Consider the following 20133-nt stretch of genomic DNA (forward strand, 5'->3'; position numbering starts at 1 on the left):
CTTTTTCTTTCTTTCTTTCTTTCTTTCTTTCTTTCTTTCTTTCTTTCTTTCTTTCTCTCTCTCTCTCTTTCTTTCCTTCCTTCTTTCCTTCTTTTCCCTTCCTTCCTTCTTTTTCCTTCCTTCCTTCTTTTCCCTTCCTTCCTTCCTTCTTTTCCCTTCCTTCCTTCCTTCTTTTCCCTTCCTTCCTTCCTTCTTTTCCCTTCCTTCCTTCCTTCTTTTTCCTTCCTTCCTTCCTTTTTTCCCTTCCTTCCTTCCTTCTTTTCCTTCCTTCCTTCCTTCTTTTCCTTCCCTCCTTCTTTCCTTCTTTTCCTTCCCTCCTTCTTTCCTTCCTTCCTTCCTTCTTTTCCTTCCCTCCTTCTTTCCTTCCTTCCTTCCTTCTTTTCCTTCCTTTCTTTTTTTTCTTCTTCTTGAGATAGAGTCTTACTATATTGCCCAAGGTGGTCTCAAAGCCGCCCTCCCACTTTGACCTCCCACAGTGCTGGGATTATAGGCAGGAGCCACTGTGTCTGGCCAGTATCTATTTCTTTATATAGTTCTTTAGTGGTTGATCTGGATAGTATATATCTATAATTTATTCCAATCTACTGTCATATACATTTTACCAGGTTTAGTGAAACATATAAACTTTAAGTCCCTTAACATAATTTTATCCTTCATAATGTAGTTCTTTGTAATATAATCATCTTAAATGTGTTCTCTTATACATTTAGAATCACATTAAGTAGTGTTATAATTTTACTCAAATATTCAAACTTTGTTTAGAAAACAAGGGGAGAAGGGAAATTTTACATAATTTACCCATATATTGTTATTTTCATATTTTACTTCCTTTCTAATGCTCCAAGATTAAATGTCTTTTATTTCCTTTTAGTCCAGAGAACTTTTTTAGTCTTTCTTTTAGGAAAAATCTGCTGGTGATGAATTTCTTAGTTTTCCTTCATTTGAGAATATCTTATTTCCTCATCATTCCTGAAGGATATTGTCACCATGTATCAGGTTTGATTTGACAGTTCTTTGTTATCAACACTATAAAATGCTGTGCCACTTTCTCTGGCCTCCTGGATTCCTGATGAGAAATAACTTGTCATTCAAATTGTTTTCCTTCTGTAAGTAAAAAATCCTTTTCCTCTTATTGCTTTCAAAAATTTTCCTGTGTCTTTACATTCTAAAAGTTTGACTATGATGTGTCTTGGCATTTATTTCTTTGGGTTTATCTGGTTGGGTTAGCTCATCATTTTAAGTGTGTGTGTGTGTGTGTGTGTGTGTGTGTGTGTGTACGTGTGTGTGTGTGTGTGTGTATATAGAGAGAGAGCTAAATTTAAGATGTTTTAAACCTTTTTTTTTTTTTTTTTTTTGGTAGTAATTATTGACTACATCCTCTTTCTCCTATTCTTTCCCCAGGACTTCAGTGGCAGTAAAGTTAGATGTTTTGTTATAGTCCCACAAGTCTCTCTGAATCTTTCTATTCCCCTTTTTATCAGGTTACTTTTTCTCTGTTGTTGAGATTGGGTGATATACATTGTTTAATCTGCCAATTCAGTGTTTGCCTCATTCATTTAAAAATCTCTCTTTGACTGTTCATTATATGTTTTCTATCTTTGCTGAGACTTTTCAATCCTTTGCTGAGCTTTGTTCTCTTTGTTTCAAGCATGCTTATACTTTTTCAGTGAAGTGTTTAATGGTTACTGCTTCAAAATCTCTGCCAGAGAATTCTCACACCTTTGTCATCTCAGTTTTGGAATCTTCTGTCTTTTTCTCATTCCTGCTGAGATTATTCTATTTTTTAAAATTTAAGTGTTTATGCAATTAAACCTGGGTATCCATGTGTTATCAGACACTGGATTCTTTTAAAACTTTCTCCTTTAGCTGGCTTCCACTGACACCTCCTTGCTAAGATAACTTGGCCACTGCCTTGTTACTATTGCCTGTGGGATTAAAGTTCAAGTTCCTCACTTGGCTTCCTTTGATACCAGAGGGAGAAAGGAGATTGTCATTACTGCTGGGTGAGAGTGAGACTTTCAGCTCCCTATGAAAATCCACACTGCCTGGGAAGTGCAGGGGTGCTCAATTACTATTCCCTGCTGGGCTCCCTGACACTACGTAGTGAGGGGTAGACTCCTTACTGCTGGATATTTCTGAGAGTCCCTGCTTTTCTCTAGGCCTCCTCTGATACCACCTCAGCAGAATGAGAGTGTGTGCCTCATCAATAGCAGCTGGGGCTGAAAGTGTAGGCTCCCCATGCAGGCTTCACAGACACCACAGGTGCAATGGAGCGTGTTACTTCTAACCTACCAAATGTATGTTCTGACTCCCTGCTTAGCTTTCTATGATATCACCTCACTGGAGAAGGCTTAGGTTGTGATGCCTGAATGAAATCTGGCATTTGCAAGAATCTAGGTTTCCCTCTCTGCTTTTGCTGGCATGGTTGGGTTGGGGCCACAATTTTACTTGTAATGTTTGGCCAGACTAGCTAGGCTATTGTCTAAAACATTTCTGTCTTTCTACACTGCTTTTTCTTTGATCTTTTGTTGTGACTTTTCTGTCTATTCTCTTTGTTGCTTTCAGGTTACTGTCTTCTTCGGCAACATGTCTGAGATATGCGAACCAAGAATTCCCAGGAGACTCACCATTGTGTTGTTCCTTGGGTTCTGAGGTCCCTAGCTGTGTGCTTCTTCTTCATATTTCAGTTTTATGTATAATATCAAGGGAGATTTAGATATTGTTAGTGGGAAGAGTAGAGAAAACCATATCTACTCAATTTCTTTGAAGCAGATGTCTCTCTTTCACATTTCTAAAACGACTCAGTACTATTTTGCTCTTTTAAAAAAATTAAATTGGCTTTCTGTTCCTGTGATAGTATGCTAAGAATAATGGCCTCCAGCTACATCCATGTCCCTGCAAAGAACATGATCTTGTTCTTGTTTTATGGCTACATAGTATTCCATGGTGTATATGTACCACATTTCTTTATCCAGTTTATCATTGGTGAGCATTTAGGTTGATTATAGATCTTTGCTATTGTGAATAGTGCTTAATGAACATACACAGGCGTGTGTCTTTATAATAAAATGATTTGTATCTCTTGGGGTATATACCCATTAATGGGATTGCTAGGTCAAATGACATTTCTGTCTTTAGGTCTTTAAGGAATTGCCACACTGTCTCCTGCAATGGTTGAACTAATTTACATTCCCACTGACATGCATAGGCATTCCTTTTTCTCCACAACCTCGCTGGCATCTGTTGTTTTTTGACTTTTTAATAATGGCCATTCTGACTGGTGTGAGATGGTGTCTCATCATGGTTTTGATTTGCATTTCTCTAATTCAGTGATGTTGAGCTTCTTTTCATATGATTGTTGGTAGTATGTATATCTTCATTTGAAAAGATAGACTGAGTAAAGAAAATATGGTATATATAAACCATGGAATACTACGACATATACACCATGGAATACTCCATCCGTACACATACTCCCATCCATGTCCATGCAAAGGACGTGATCTCGTTTGCAGGAACATGGATGGAGCTGGAGGCCATGATCCTTAGCAAACTAACACAGCAACACCAAACCAAATACCACATATTCTCACTTATAAGTGAGAGCTAAATGATGAGAACACATGTACACATAGAGGGGAACAACACACACTAAGATCTTTCAGAGAGTGGAGGGTAGAAGGAGGGAGACATTAGGCAAAATAACTAATGGTACTAGGCTTAATACCTAGGTGATGAAATAATCTTTTCAACAAACCTTCATGACACACGTTTACCTACACAACAAACCTACACTTGTACCCCTGAACTTAAATGTTAAAAAAAAATTGATGTTAAACATAAAATAAAAAAATATGCTCAATACTTTTATATTTCTATAAAATAATATTTTATGTTAATGAATTTTAACATAAAATCAAGCCTCAATTTCCTAGCAGTCTTTAATGTTGAATAAATTAAAATTCAATGAAATGCTTTTATGAAGTATATTTAATTTTTCCTTTGGTTTTCATTATAAAAACATTAAACTACATTTGACTACATATTAATTAATGCTAGTGATTCATTTAGCAATTTTTGGAATTTATTTTCAAAGTCATAGTTTAACTTTTACATAAGCCACAACAAAGATAATACATTATAATAATGTATTTCCATATCATCATAAATCGCTCATTTAATATTAGTTATTCTTCCTTTATTTTTATGCTAAATAATAAATTGACATACTTTTGGACTATCCGCATACCCCTTGTTAAACTAAATCTCTATTATTCTTTCAGGATGAGATTCTTCAAATTACTGAGCAAAATACTGCATAATAATAGGTGATATTTATTTATTTATTTTTATTTATTTATTTTTTTTGAGACACAGTCTCGCTCTGTCACCCAGGCTGGAGTGCAGTGGTGCAATCTCGGCTCACTGCAAGCTCTGCCTCCCGGATTCACACCATTCTCCTGCCTCAGCCTCCTGAGTAGCTGGGACTACAGGCACCCGCCATCACACCCAGCTAATTTTTTGTATTTTTAGTAGAGACGGGGTTTCACTATGTTAGCCAGGATGGTCTCGATCCCCTGACCTTGCGATCCGCCCACCTCGGCCTCCCAAAGTGCTGAGATTACAGGCATGAGCCACCATGCCCTCTGGTGAATTTTATTTTTAATTCAGGTTAGTTCCAAGTACACATTTTAAATCATTTCTAAGTACATTATGGGTACTTTGACAGTTCAATAAATTTTGGAGTAATAACTACTGGTCTTTTAATCTGGTTATTTAAGACATATGCTTTTTTTTTTTTTTAACAGCTCTTAAAATAATATTTAACCCCATTACAAATATTTTAAACATATATTTTTTTCCTGTGTCTTATTGGGAACTCTTCTGTCTTCTACATAGCAGGTAATCTTCTTTGGTAATTTTTGAATTTAATGTTTAATAATAAAATCAAACCCAAGAAGCTTCTAAGGATATATGGTAAACAGAAGAGTTTTTAGAATTTAAGATCTATTATTCCTACTGATATGTATGCAGAAAAAAATCTATAATAATAAGGCAAAAAGTAAGGAATCTGTCATAAAATATCATCAGAGGTAATAAGGAAGAATTTAAAATTATTGCAATGGCAGTTATATACCATTTTTTATCATTCTGTAGAAAGAGAAGGGCATTTTGAGGGAAAAAGAATATGTGAATTAAAACAGGAGGAAGAGATGCTATAAATTGGAATATTTAATGCCATTAACGTTACTAACATTTCCACAAATTTAGTGTAATTATTTGGGTCATAATATTAATGTCTGTCCTTGTTGTACCAACTTCTGTAGTGCATATTATACAGTTGTTCTTTAAGAGAAATCTGTATTTACTATTTCTTTTTTATTTTCCTGTGACCTTTCTGTTAAGACAAAACATACATATGTTAGATTGGCAATTATTTTTAATCTGACAATATCAATTAATAAAGAAGGTGTGGAGCAACAGAAATGATTATCCACTGCTGGTAAGAATGTAAAATAGGGCCGGGCGCTGTGGCTCACACCTGTAATCCCAGCACTTTGGGAGGCCGAGGCAGGCAGATCACGAGGTCAGGATATCGAGACCATTCTGGCTAACATGGTGAAACCCTGTCTCTACTAGAAATACAAAAAAATTAGCTGGGCGTGGTGGTGCGCGCCTGTAGTCCCAGCTACTTGGGAGGCTGAGGTAGGAGAATGGCGTGAACCCGGGAGCAGAGCTTTCAGTGAGCTGAGATCGCACCACCACTACACTCCAACCTGGGCGACAGAACGAGACTCCAAAAAAAAAAGCCAAATAGTACAGCCACTCTGGAAGAAAAATGAAAGGAATGGTTGCTGAAAGGGGACATTGATGCTGTGAAGAGAGACAAGGAAAGGTGAAAAATGACAAACCATAAATTAAAAGCTTGGTGTCAAAGCCAATGAACATTTTGGGGGGCATATAAGCAGATGCCTCAAACCTAGAAGTTAGGAAAAAATTGAGAGTTGGGTTCAGAACTTAACCATAAGTGTAGAGAGAGCTCTACAAATTTGATATTCTCTATCTAGACAGGACTGCAATGATGAGAGCAGCACTGTGATTAGGAAAGAAAGAGACCCTGCACATTAAATCAGGCCATCTGTGTTTATACACCTGAAAATCTTTAGTCTCTGGATTCCCCTGAACTTTCTGAGAATGCAGAAATGGCCAACTTCTCCTTGGTAAGGTCAGTGCTTTCTCTAGCTTGAAGGTGATGCAGATGGTTGTGGCAAGGAAGGTAACATGACCCTTTTAAGATCTGCCTCCATCTCTTATCTTGGCTGATGGGTTAATAACTTAGTGGTTCCTCCTTGCAATCCTATCTCGAAAAAGTTATGAGAGTACATGGACCTCAAGATAAAAGAGAATCTGGCTAACAACTGTGTACTGATGCATGCAATATTACCACATTTTAGGAATTATTTATTAGGTAAAAAGTAACCAGGATTGTTAGCTGCATCAGAGAATGGAAGCTAGTCATATTTTCATTAGCTAGACATGTTCTCATGAGTCATCAGCCATAAAATGATGGCTTTTTGGGGCTGAAATGGCCATGCTCACTCAATCCTATCTGGTGAGTGACTCAGGCATTTATTATTTTATTACATTTCTGGTAAGAGAAACCACTAAATATAGTCCTTCAGGAAGATGAAATTTTTAGTTACTTAGCTCTGCTCAAAATTAAAATTTATAGAAAGCTTATTTTCATTCAGAAAACACTCAGTCACTCATCAGATCACCACTGTCCTGAGTGCAGAGACTATTCATCTATGCAATCTATTTTCCATGGGTCTATTTTCCATGCTGTGTTGATCAAATGTAATGTTGCTTGCAACCTCTCATTATCTCCCTAATATTTCATCAAAATTTTCATGGCCATTTCCCAACTCAGAAATAATTAATAGAGATGATTTTTCTCAAGCTTTTTCTGACAGATGAATACTTTAATATTTAATGAAAGTTAGAAATTATTTTCATTGAACATTTCAAATACATACATATATGTAAAATATGCCATTTCAAAGTTATAAATGGATATCAAGATGATTTAGCTTTTTATATACCTTATATCTCAAAGTCATGCTTTTTCTTTCCAAAGCTTATTTACAGAGCATCAGAGACATACTGAGATATATCAGGGCTCAGGCTGATATCTCTTTCTTTGGAAAAAAATGTTTTAGCTATGTATTTTGTTCCCAAGATATTAAATAGATGATAAGCTCATTGTGTTACTATTAGAAAAGATGATTTAGTTAATTGGTCAATAAGACGATATGGTTAGTGTAATTTTCCTTAAAGGTAAGAGTGTCACACTTAAGGTCTGTTTCCCACATAGCACTTTTGTATTTAAATAAAGGTTAATAAAGAAGAGAATGAAAAGGAGATATGATGAGAATTTTTAGCAGTCTGTTTAAAATTACCAGTTTCTTGATTTTATTATTTTAAGACCCCTCAAAAGCATTATAGTTTATTAACTTGTGCATTGAAAATATACTCAATGCAGTGAACATTTCATTGTAAAGACATTTTTATAATAGAATTTGACCCAATCATTATATGTCTTTTTTAAATAATTTAACAAGCATTGACTTCCTAATGTGAAATGAGCCAACTAAAGTCGTTTAAAAAATTCATAAGTTTCACTAGGTTGCTATCAAATTTAAGTAAGAATAGTATATGATATACTGCAGCTTCATTTTTTATATTTGAAAATACAGTTAATCTCACCATAATTATAGTTCTCCACCACATTTCCCAATTGAATTGACACTTCAGGTCATCTCTGATCTTCCTTGAGAGATGGAAGTTTGCTCTTCCTTCAGAGCAAACTTGGTTTGCTAAAGAGATAAGAAGTCATGCTGAAGAATTCCATCTTTTAGTGAATCTGGAAAGCTCTGAATCAAATTTACTTGTGGCTTTTATTCCTTTTTCTTTTCTGTTATGAAATTAGAGAACCATCAACTGCACTAGAACAAATATGTATCCTTAGTTTAATAAGCATAGTAGCCAAAGAAGATTCCAGCTTTAATAGGTCTCGGAGGCTGGTATTTAACTTGAAAATAAAAACATCCTTAAAAAAAACTGGGAAAGAAACATTCTAGAGGAAAAAAGTCAGTTAAAAAGACTCAGTAATTAAACTCCACTCCTGCAAGAGACGTAAGAATTTTTAGTAGGACAATGCAACTGTGAAGACCACCTACCTTTGAGACTCTGCCTAAATCCCCAGATCCTTAAAAGCTAATGTGTTAAATTTAAAAATCTTAGGTGTCTAATTGAATCATTCCTCCCACTGATAATGTATTAATAGAGTGACAGAGAATGGACATCAGGATATGCCCACACAGGCTTTTTTCTGGTTATGTGTCCTGCCTGGAGCTGGTAGAAATAAAAGCGATTCAGTCACCAGAACTAGCCCAGAAAGTAAGTTTAGCATACTTTCACGTTTGCATATTGAAAGCTTCAGAGTCATGGTAACAACATCCTGTTGTCTTTCTTTATTTCAGCTGCAGCAATGTTTGAATAAAGCAAGTACAGTATTTTTCCCTAGGAATACAGCTAAATACAGAGATGAAAGATCTCTACAATGAGAACTACAAACCACTGCACAAAGAAATCAGAGATGACACAAAAAAATGGAAAAATGTTCCATGCTCATAGGTAGGAAGAATCAATATCATTAAAATGGCCATACTGCCCAAAACAATTTGTATATTCAGTTCTACTCCCATTAAGCTACCATTGACATTCTTTACAGGACAAGAAAAAACTATTTAAAGGTTCATATGGAACAAAAAGAGGGTCTGAATAGCCAAGGCAATCCCAACCAAAAAGAACAAAGCTGGAGACACCATGCCACCTGGCTTCAAGCTATACTACAGTGCTATAATAACCAAAACAGCATGGTACTGGTACAACAGACATATAGACCAATAGAACAGAATAGAGAACCCAGAAATAAGACTGGACACCTACAATTATCTGGTTTTCAACAAATCTGACAAAAACAAGCAATGGGGAGAGGATTCCCCATTCAATAAAAGGTGCTGGGATAACTGGCTAGCCATATGCAGAAGATTGAAACTGGATATCTTTCTTACACCATATACAAAAAGTAACTCAAGATGTATTAAAGACTTAAATGTAAAACCCCAAAGTATAAAAAACCCTGGAAGACAACCAAGGCAGTAGCATTCAGGACATAGGCATAAGCAAATATTTCATCATGAAGATGCCTATTGCAACAAAAGCAAAAGATGACAAATGGGATCTAATTAAACTCAAGAGCATCTGAACAGCAAAAACTATCAACCGAATACACAGATAAGCTACAGAATGGGAGAAAATTTTTGTAAACTATGCATCTGACAAAGGTCTAATATCCAGCATCTATAAGGATCTTAAGCAAATTTACAAAAAAACCAACCCCATTACAAAGTGGGCTAAGAACATGAGCAGAAGACATACATGCAGCCAACAATCATATATTTAAAAAGTTCAACATCACTGATCATTAGAGCAATGCAAATCAAAACCACAAGATACCATCTCACACCAGTCAGAATGGCTATTATTAAAAAGTAAAAGTAAACAAACAAACAAAAAAACAGATGCAGGCAAGGTTGCAGAGAAAAAGGAATACTCACACACTGTTGGTGGGAATGTAAATTAGGTTCAACCATTGCAAAGGATAGTGTGATGATTCCTGAAAGACCTAAAGACAGAAATACCATTTGACCCAGCAATCCCTTTACTGGGTACATACACAAAGGAATATAAATATAAATAATTCTGCATATGTTCATTGCAGCACTGTTCACAAGAGCAATGACATGGAATCAAGCTAAATGGCCATCGATGATAGACTGGATAAAGAAAATGTGGTACATGTACATCATGGAATACTATGCCATCATCAAATGAACTAGAGGGTCATGGATGGAACTGGAGGCCATTATCTTTAGCAAACTAACACAGGAACAGAAAACCAAATACTGCATGTTCTCACTTATAAGTGGGAGCTAAATGATGAGAACACATGGAAACACAGAGGGGAACAACACACACTGAGGCCTATTAGAGGGTGGAGAGTGGGAGGAGAGAATCAGGAAAAATAACTAATGGGATTTATACCTGGGTGATAAAATAATCTGCACAACAAACCCCCATGACACAAGTTTCCCTATGTAACAAACCTGTACATATAGCCCTGAACTTAAAATGAAAGGCTTTTTTAAAGTACAGTATTTTTCTAAAATTAGAAGGCTCATATGATTCATTTCCAAAAAGAGTAAATCAGCAGAAAGGCTCTACCTGGTAAATGGTCCCTGATGTGCAGGCAACAGAGGCATGCTTTATCTTTATGTGTGTGTCACATGCTACCATGTAAACTGGGTGACACAGCTTATGTTGTAAACTTTAGGAAGATCATTTAACATCTGACACTGCTTTGCCTCTTGTTTAAGTCCTAATAAATCCATTTCTATGTCTTGAGAAGTAGCTAGGGTGGGAAGGATTTATTTTGTAAATAAAGGAAATGGAGTTTCATTACTTTTGTATATTTGGCAGTTCTACCGTTACTCCCTGGTAGGAAGTAAAACAAATTTAGAACAGCGGTAGGGAAAGATGAAGCTATTTCTTCCACTTCACCAGAGTGCACAACAGAGCCACAGGACTGCAGATTTTGCAGGGAATCATTGGCAGAAGTTAAGTGCAGGCAGCAGGGTAGCAAGAAAGGTGGTTGGCAGAGGGACCTGAGTCACAGAGTTTTGCTTAAGGAAGTAATATTACTGAGCATAAATAGTGAGACTTATTTGGATGAACAGGATCAAGGAGAAGTAGTAATTGCACCAAGCAGAAGTATCTGTCTATTTCAGGAACTGCAGGATTCAGTGAAAGTAACACAATTGACCAACTTTAGTGGTGATAATTTTGAGTAAATGCAGTGGCGTGTGACAATCAGAACAAGGGAAGGTCAAGTAAAGAAGAGAACTAGGGTGGGGAGAGCATAGAAAAACAACACTAAAGTTCTATGGTATTAACTAGATTCATGAGAATGTGAAAAACTTCCCGTGGCAGAGGTTTTGCAATATCTCGATTCTAGTTGTTTCCCCAAATTTCAATTACCTTTCTCAGTTCAAATCTTCTAAAGAAAAATTAATGTAATGACCTTATTTGTTTTTCATTGACAGGGATTAATTTTAGACTGTATACATACCACAGACTTCAGGTGTTTCAGAAATGTTAAAAAAAAAAAAGTGAATTTCTGCAGCAGAGTCTGATAACAAACCTCTATGTATCTCACTCTCACTGAAAAGTATCTATTTCCTATTGTCTAAAATAAGCATTTATGTTTTTCTCCTGATTGACCAGTTATCATTTATAAAATTATGATGATTATTTGAGTACAACGAATAAACTTAAGTTCCAGCCTTTAAGTTTTGAGACTGCTCTAGTAGTTACTATAAATACGTTTTAACTTTTACTGAACATCTAAATCATTAGATAGCATTGAGTTTCTGTACATTTTAACCCCAAATCTACAAATAATCATAGAAAATACTAATATACATATTTTGTTTTTTAGGAAACAAATATTCAAACACATGAAGTAATTTGAAAACTGAAGATATATATATATTTATATATATGATTATTTGGTAATAAATACAAGGTTCAAAGTATATGCGCGCACACACACACGGAAATTTCTTATAATTGCCTCAAATTTTTACTTTGCTTTGATAGTGAAAATCTAGCTGAACCCAGTTTGCACGTGGCTCTCCATTTTCTTTAACTCTCCATTTCATCTGGACTTAGCTAAGCCATTTTAGCTGTCAATGATAGGAAAGGAGTTATATGTGAATAATTCATTAGGCTGAGTGGGGAAAGATTCCAGTTTTGAAACAGTGCTTCTGTTACCTAATACAGGATTTCATGTCAGCTGCCCACCTACACAGGCATTTGTTCAGTCTGGTTATAGCCAGTTTTATTAAAGAGCTTTTTTAAAAATAAAACTAGCCCACTTCTTTACATGTTTAAATTTCCTTTATAATTACTCTACTGAGAAAATTGTTGTGCAACTCTATTACTTTGCAGAACTTTCTCCCAAATGATGTGGTGGAAACAGTTTGCTTTAGTCTTTCAGTCTAAGGCTGTATAGCACATGTCATGGTGTGTGTCCTGTAAGAAGACTAATATGTACCAAGTATCATGAGCTCATTTTCTCATTTGCCTTGTCAGCTATTCTAATTGAATAATTTTATTCACATCACTTTTCTCTTCTCTTTTTGACATACATGAACAAAAATTAACTTCTGGATTTATTTAATTTTAAAATTTGATGTCAGAATGCCTTTTCCAAGATCGGTAAGCCCTGTCCTCACTTCAAGGCACATGTTCTTTTACCACTCAGAAAGAGAGCCACCATCCTGTTCTTAAAAATATCTCATTAAAAAGCCTGTCATCCTACAACATACTCTGGACACTCTGAATTTTTTATCTTATATTTCTTAAAATTCTAGGTTCCTTAACCTATTGTAGGTTTATTCAGCCTTTGTACTCTTGATCTTTTGGGTCAGATAATTCTTCCATATAGGGGGCTGTCTTGTGCATGTTAAACTATTAACAGCAGCCCAGACCTCTGCCCTCTAGATGCCAGTAGCATCTGCTTTCCCCCAAAGTTATGACAAACAAAAATTTCCTCCAGAAATTGTCAAATGTTCTTTGGCTAGGCAACCCCTCCCAGGCTAGCTAAGAACCACTAGTTCTAGTTATATGAGTTATAAAGCATTTATCTTCTTGTCTAGATCAATAGATATGTGGTTTTGTTTGTACCTGTGTTCTTCTTCAATCTGTATTTTATTTTTAATATAAAAATAGCATTGTAATTTTAAAATGAATAGAGGATTATATGTTATACATGTTTTGTGACCTATTTTTCCAGAATGAATTATATAATTAAACAGTGTTTATTTAGAATCACATATTATTAGACTCTATCTCAGAACAGCCTTCAAGAAGAAAACACCTATGAAAAAAATGCATTGTTTCAATCATTCAGTCACTGAAATTACTATTTGTTATAAGTTAACCATGAAATAGATACTATAAAAGTCCTTATATTCAGAGCTAGAACAAATATTGTTTATGACCCAATGGAGAGTATTCAGTGTTTTAAAATATTAACATAAGAAAAAGATAATGTGAAATGTGACCACATATTAAGTAATACAACTAATCTAAGTGAGTCTGGAAAGTGTTGCCAGAGAATTGCCAATTGGAACTTCACCTGAGGTATAACAAACATGAGAACCTGGCAATCGAGGAATTTGAGACTTTCTGAGATGGAGAAGTTAATGCTTGAAGATGATGATTATGATGAAGAAAGCTACCCACATTGGTTGTTGAATTTGTGCTGAGAAGTTTTCCAAGCACTTTCAGAGCCATTATATCTCACTTTGTGCTTTCCAATTAACCTCTCTATTTAGATCTAATCATTCAACAAACTCTTTGAAGGAATTTTTCTTATTGTGATCTTAGAAATGCAGATAGCGTGGTATAGGGAGGTAAGTAATTTGGCAGAAGTCATGCAGCTTAAGTTGTATAGTTAGATATCACTCCCAAATATGACGGCCTCCTGGGTCAAGGTCCCTAAACCTTACACTTTATTATATTATGTTGCTACATTAAAATACTTTATAAAAGAATTGAACAAAGTTCACAATTTCTGGAGCAAAGAGGGTAGTTAAGACAAAAGGAGTAAGGTCTATGTGGTAAAGAGATGATTCAAAATAGCCTTGAAATATAACATAACCAGGGACCAGATCATGAAAAGCCAAGTTAGAGAGACTGGACATCCCAAAGGCATGGGAAAACTAAAACCACATTTTAATCCACGGAATTTACATAATTAGCTTAATTTTTTAAGGTGTACTTTGTTTGAAGAAAGAACTGATTAGAGAGGGGTGAGAAGTTAAGTTGGAAAGCAGAGATCTGGACGAGAAATGAACGTAACATCTTTGGGTGAGGGAAGTCGATTTGGAGAACAATTGAATACTGAATACACTTGAAATTTAGTTGAGACATTTAACTGGCAGATATTGCACATCGACTTTCCCAGGAAGCCAATTTTAAGATGACAAGGAGCTTTAGGAAAGTAATTAGAAGGCATTATTGAGAATGATTAACACCTGTGGGGTACGAGAAAGAGGTAGGATTGGGCAGAGAGTAAAGTTAGGCTGCAGTTCCACATCAGGAAAGGATTTAGTTGTAACGGAGCTGGCCATTCAGAGTTGTCCTGGGCTGGACACAAAGTGCCAAGTCTTTGGATCTACCCACATGGAGTAGTCACTGGATGAAGGGTGCCCACAGCAGAAGGCAGTAAGCATAGGGAGGTCTTTTCAGCTGGGAGCAATCCCTGAAGAGAGATGACAGCTGATGACTGACAGCTGGCAGCACTGCTTGCTACTAGGTCTTTCAGCCCTGAAGAGCTCTCTGGATGGTGCATCATAATGTCCAGGATAGAAGGCCTCCTGAAAAGGTTGGAAGGTGATGGTGAAGAGGTATGAAGGATTACGCCCAGGTTAATGAATAGAGAAATAGATGGCATGGACCTTCCAAATAGTCAGATAATCATCAAGAATGATCAGGTATGTAGAGAAAGGTAACCAATTCAATCTTGGACAGGTTTGAAATTGAAGGACCCATAAGGTGAAACATTTCAGTTGCCACCAACATACATGAGTCTAAAATTTAGAAGAGAAATACAATAAAGAGTTGCCATTCATCAATATAGGAATATAATTGACCACATGGACTGAATCAAATTACCCACGGAGAATATTTGAGAGAGAAAATGGTGTCCAAAAATGCAATCCTAACACAGTTTCATTTGATGTTATTTACTTTCAAATCAGGAATATAAATTAATCTCTTGAGTTTATTTTATTTATGTGTTATTCTCAATCCATTATAGGAAAAAAGAGGTTATTATTCCTCAAAAATATCAAACAATTATCTAAGAAAGAATAGATAGTAAATAAATAAAATACAAAATATATCCATGAAACACTTTTAAGTAGTCAAAATGGGGAGAGAACACTATGATGGTATTATAGATTATATACAGAGATTTTGGTGTAGACGGAAAGAACATTGTAGTTCTTGCCTGGTAACTGCATCTACAGACTTTCCAGACAGGATAGCTATGTTTTGGGTCTTGATTTCTGCTGATTATCTGAAAATTGTTAAAAATCATAGGTGAATTATTTCTGTTTTGTATTTTTTTCTAAGTACTTGTTCCATTTCATCTACTTTTTTGTTTACCTACTTATTTTGAAATAGCATTGTGTCAGACAAAACATTGTGTTCTCTAAAGCAGTTTGGGGTAAGATAAAGCTTTAAAAATTTCACCATACATTTTGCCATTTTCTCTTTGGTTTCTCTGCTCCTAAATATTTTCTATGCTTATTTTTCTTTTTGCATGTCTCAATAGACCTTTTAAAATGGAAGCTTCTGTACTGGATTTTATAATTGCTTCTGATTAATATAGCATCCCATTAAGCTTATTAAGTTTGCTCATTTCTTCTCACTAAAATTATTCAATTGTCAAACAAATAATGATAAGGTTGAGGGGCCATTTTATTATGAAAGTTTGAAAATCATTATTCAAATATACATACATCAGCTGTTATGTGCTGGAGGATAATTTAAATGAAGACCACTATTTTTATTTTTTAAATTTACTTTTATCCTTGGCAATGTATGTTTTGTATTTTAAAGTAGAACTTCTGTGAAAATCTCTCCATATATTGCAGAAAAAATTTATATGTTTTTCATAGTTAGACTTATATTGATCATATATGCAGTGACACTTCATTGAAATCTTAGTTACTTAAAGATTAGGTCACTAATTTTTATAATTTAGGGAATTTTAATATTTACATTAAATATTTTTTGGCTGAATTGAACAAATTGTCATTGCATGCTGATAATAAGCATGAAAATTAATTGTTTAGTGGTAACCTAAAGGCTACAAAATAAAATGACAGGTTTTTCAGGGAGTTAATATCCAGGTAGAAGGTACAGATAGGAACAAAACACTATAATTCAAAATAAGAGCATCATGATTAAAACTACACTGTAAAATCAACAGGTCTTTTTTTTTTTCTTTTTCTTTTGAGGTATCAAATAACTCATTCTATAACATATGAGCTCTTGGTTATGAGGGAAAGTGAGAATAGAAAGAACACCTAAAGGTAAATGTTGTGAGTCAGGATGAGTTTTTCCATAAGAGTAAACTAATTCACAAGCCTGAAGGTTAGAAAACCTAGAAAATTACTTTAGTCACAATGCTTGTGTTTGAGGCCACAGTTCCCCAGTCACGTAGGTCAAGGAGGAGAAGAAAGCTAATGCCAATATAAGAGCAGCTAGACAAATGAGGTGACACTTTTGCAAGGGATACAGCCTATGGGGAAATTTGGAAAGACCTATGAGAGTGATTAGAAAACAGGGATAAGGAAAAGGTGATACTGAATTAATGTCAATAGTTTTGAATTGAATTGGAAATAACTAGAGTTGAAAAGTGTTCTTAACACTGATATTATTTAAAATATTAGCTAAGAAGACTGCCTCCAAATTAGAGTATTTTTCCTAATATTCATTGATAGAGTATATGTCAAGGTATACAAATGCATCTAAATGTATACATATATATAATAAAATAATTAGCTAAGCATCCTCCACCCCCTACTACAAAATAGAATATAATGAAGTCCATTGAAAAGATCCATGTGCTCCTCATTGGTCTAAATTTTGTTCATCATTCCCTTCTTCATATATGTACACACCCATCCAGATATACACAGACATGCACACAAATACACACATGTGTGTATATATGTATATGTATTCATATTTACATATACACATATATAACACCATACTAACAATTTGATGTTCCAAACTAGTCTTTAAAAAACTATATATATATATATATATGTATGTATACTTTTACTACATTTAAGAGTAGCATGAAACACCATATTGTTAGTTTTCTATCTGAAGTTTATAAAAATGGTATTATGCAATCATGCACTATGTAGCTCTTTAAACTGCCATTTACTTTTACCACATATATAAGAGGTTAAAAACACTATAGTTTATTTTGCTGTTTTGATTCTTTTCTTTTCTTTTTTCTTTTTGAGATGGAGTCTCGCTCTGTTGCCCAGGCTGGAGTGCAGTGGCACAATCTTGGCTCATTGCAACATCTGCCTCCTGGGTTCAAGCGACTCCTGCCTCAGCCTCCCAAGTAGCTGGGATTACATGTACACGCCATTAATACAGGTAGAGCACAGAGGATTTGGGGCAGTGAAGTTTTTTTATTGTCATGATATAATAGTGGACACATACAATTATAGATTTGCCCAAACCCATAGAATGTAAACGAGGAAACCCTAATGAAAATTAGCAAATCTGGGTGACAGAGATGTGTCAATGTAGGGTCATCAGTTGTAACAAATATATCACTCTGGAGGGGGAAGTTGATAATGGGGAAGGCTGTGTATGTGTGGGGTTGGAGGTATATTGGAAATACCTGTACTTACTTTCCTCTTAATTTTGCTGTGAAACTAAAACTGCTCTAAAAAATAAAGTGTATTAAATGAAAAGAAAGCAGAATGAACATATATTCAATTTTAACTCATATTTCATGAGAGCCACAGAACATTCTATAATACAGAACTATCATAATTTATGCAAACATATACCTACTAATGTTGTTTCGCTCTTGTGTCCAGTTTTATGCTATAATAAACAATACTTCAATTTTTAAAGAAGAGTAAGGCTGTGACCAAGTGATGTGCTGATGCTGGGTTACAGTGGCTCACAAAAGCCAATTGTTAAATTTTCATAAATTTTGCAAGCTTTTTATGCACAAAGTTATTACCAAAAATTAAATTACATAAACTTACACTTAAATTATGTTGAAACCAAAGTTATTAATACCACAAAGCTCATGATGTCCTAATTACTTTTGTATATTTTACAAATCTAGGCTTTTGAATTTTTTTACATATATTGCCATATCTTCCCATTTTTGTTGTTCATTATGTCATGCTGACAGTGTGATATAAGGAATGTTGGAAATATTTAAATGGTGAAAATCACATTCATTTTTGCATACATAAACTGTGGAATTTAAAAATCAATCAAATAGCTACTCATAGGGTATAGGAATAGGTAACATGAGGGCTAGAAATAGAAGGGGATCATTTTACTTTATATCTTTGCCTATTTTTTCTTTGTTTTAAACCAAGTAAATAATAATGAGACCATAAAGTTCAAAACTTCTAGAAGCTGAAACTTTTGAAACACGGAAAATAAATCCTATGAAAAGCATAAATATTTAGGTCAGTTAGATAAGATATTCAACATTCTAAATATTTTTATATAAGCCAAATATATTAGTATTGAGAGAAACATTGTATAAGATCTTTAATAATGTATATGAAACCAGACCAAATGTCCCATAGATCTAATGTTTATTTATTTATCTTTTTAAATAAACATAGAAATTGGCCCTCCTAGTCTTAAAACTTGAGAAAGTTACATTTGTCTTATGTGGAACTCAGATTCTGTTCTCAGTAAACCAACCATCAGGCCTCCCAAATCGTGTCAAGTAATTGAAACTTACCAGATCACTGTGTCTGGACAATGAGATGCCAGACCCCTCACCCATCATGATTGCCTAACTGACCACCTGCTTCCTGTTGACCAACTCCTCTTTCGTACCATTCCCAAATTCCTATTTTCTTGCATGTAGTTACCTTTCTTCCCTGCTATTATAAGCTGATTTTAATTGATAAGGGAGATGGACTCAAGACTGATCGCCGAGCTCCTTGACTGCAGCACCCAAATAAAGCCTTTTTCTCTGGCAATAGTCATTGTCTCGGTGATTAGCTTTCTGTGTGGCAAGCAGAAGGACCTAGGTGGAACCCCTGGCCTTTCAGTAACAGATTTTGGTTCCCTGACCAGGATGGATTCCTTGTGGCTTGGCTGTTGCAGACTGGGAGAGTTTTGAAGCTCTCCTAGGCAGCTGCCCCAACTGTTTTGGTTGGAGGTGGGTCTCAGTCTTTCTCACTCTGGCCCCATCACTGCCAGCCCCAGCTGCATTCCTTATTACCTATGAAGAACAGTGTTTGTAATTTGGCATCTGTATCCAGATAGGTGAGTGTCCTTTATGGGCCCAGACAGCATGATCTCCTCCCAATTTGGGGGAATTTTTCAAGGAATTTCCATTTGAAGGTTAAACAAGCCCAACTGACAGAGAAGAATCACTCAGATTGTGTCAGTCTGGACACCCTTGGGGGCTTGTTTGTAATTGTGTGTATGTACAGGCAATTGTCTTTTGTGGGTACCAGACAGCAAAACCAGCTTCTCTTAATTTGAGAAATTTCTAAGGTATTCTTATTTGCAGATTGATGAAGCAGGTTCTTATCCTCACAGTTCTATGTCTATAGAACTGTCATGCAGCACAGCTCCCAAATTCTGCTGTTAGGGAGTGTAGGTAGAGACAGCAAGGAAAATTGTCAAACTTTACAATATTTTTGTGTGTATACTGATTAAGCACTTAATAAAAAATGTGACTTGTACATACAGATGTATAATTTCTTTATCGCTCAGTTATAAATATTTCTCAGTTAAACAGTTTTAAAATACCCAGCTCATAAAATTTTAATAAGACAAAATCAGATAACGTGTCTAGGTCCTAATACATTCATAGTGTATGTAATTAAGCCTTGTCCTTTCCCACTTGGTACTATATATTAAATACTTGGGGTGCACTCACATTACTTAGGAATAAATAATGACATGTTAAGTATGTTGAGATACTTACAATATGAAGTATCAAGCAGATAATGCTATAATCAAAGTGAGAAGAAATACCCTTGTCTCCTTTTGAAAATAGGGTTTGACGAAATCTTTGAACACTTTTTCTCATTTGGCTAATTTTATTGATATTTAGGTGCAATGTTGAATTTCCTTTAAAGTTGTCATTAATGCATTATTTAAATCATGATTATTTAATACTTGGAG

This window comes from Macaca mulatta, chromosome 15 (assembly GCF_049350105.2).
Source record: "Macaca mulatta isolate MMU2019108-1 chromosome 15, T2T-MMU8v2.0, whole genome shotgun sequence".
In the NCBI taxonomy this organism is placed as follows: domain Eukaryota; kingdom Metazoa; phylum Chordata; class Mammalia; order Primates; family Cercopithecidae; genus Macaca; species Macaca mulatta.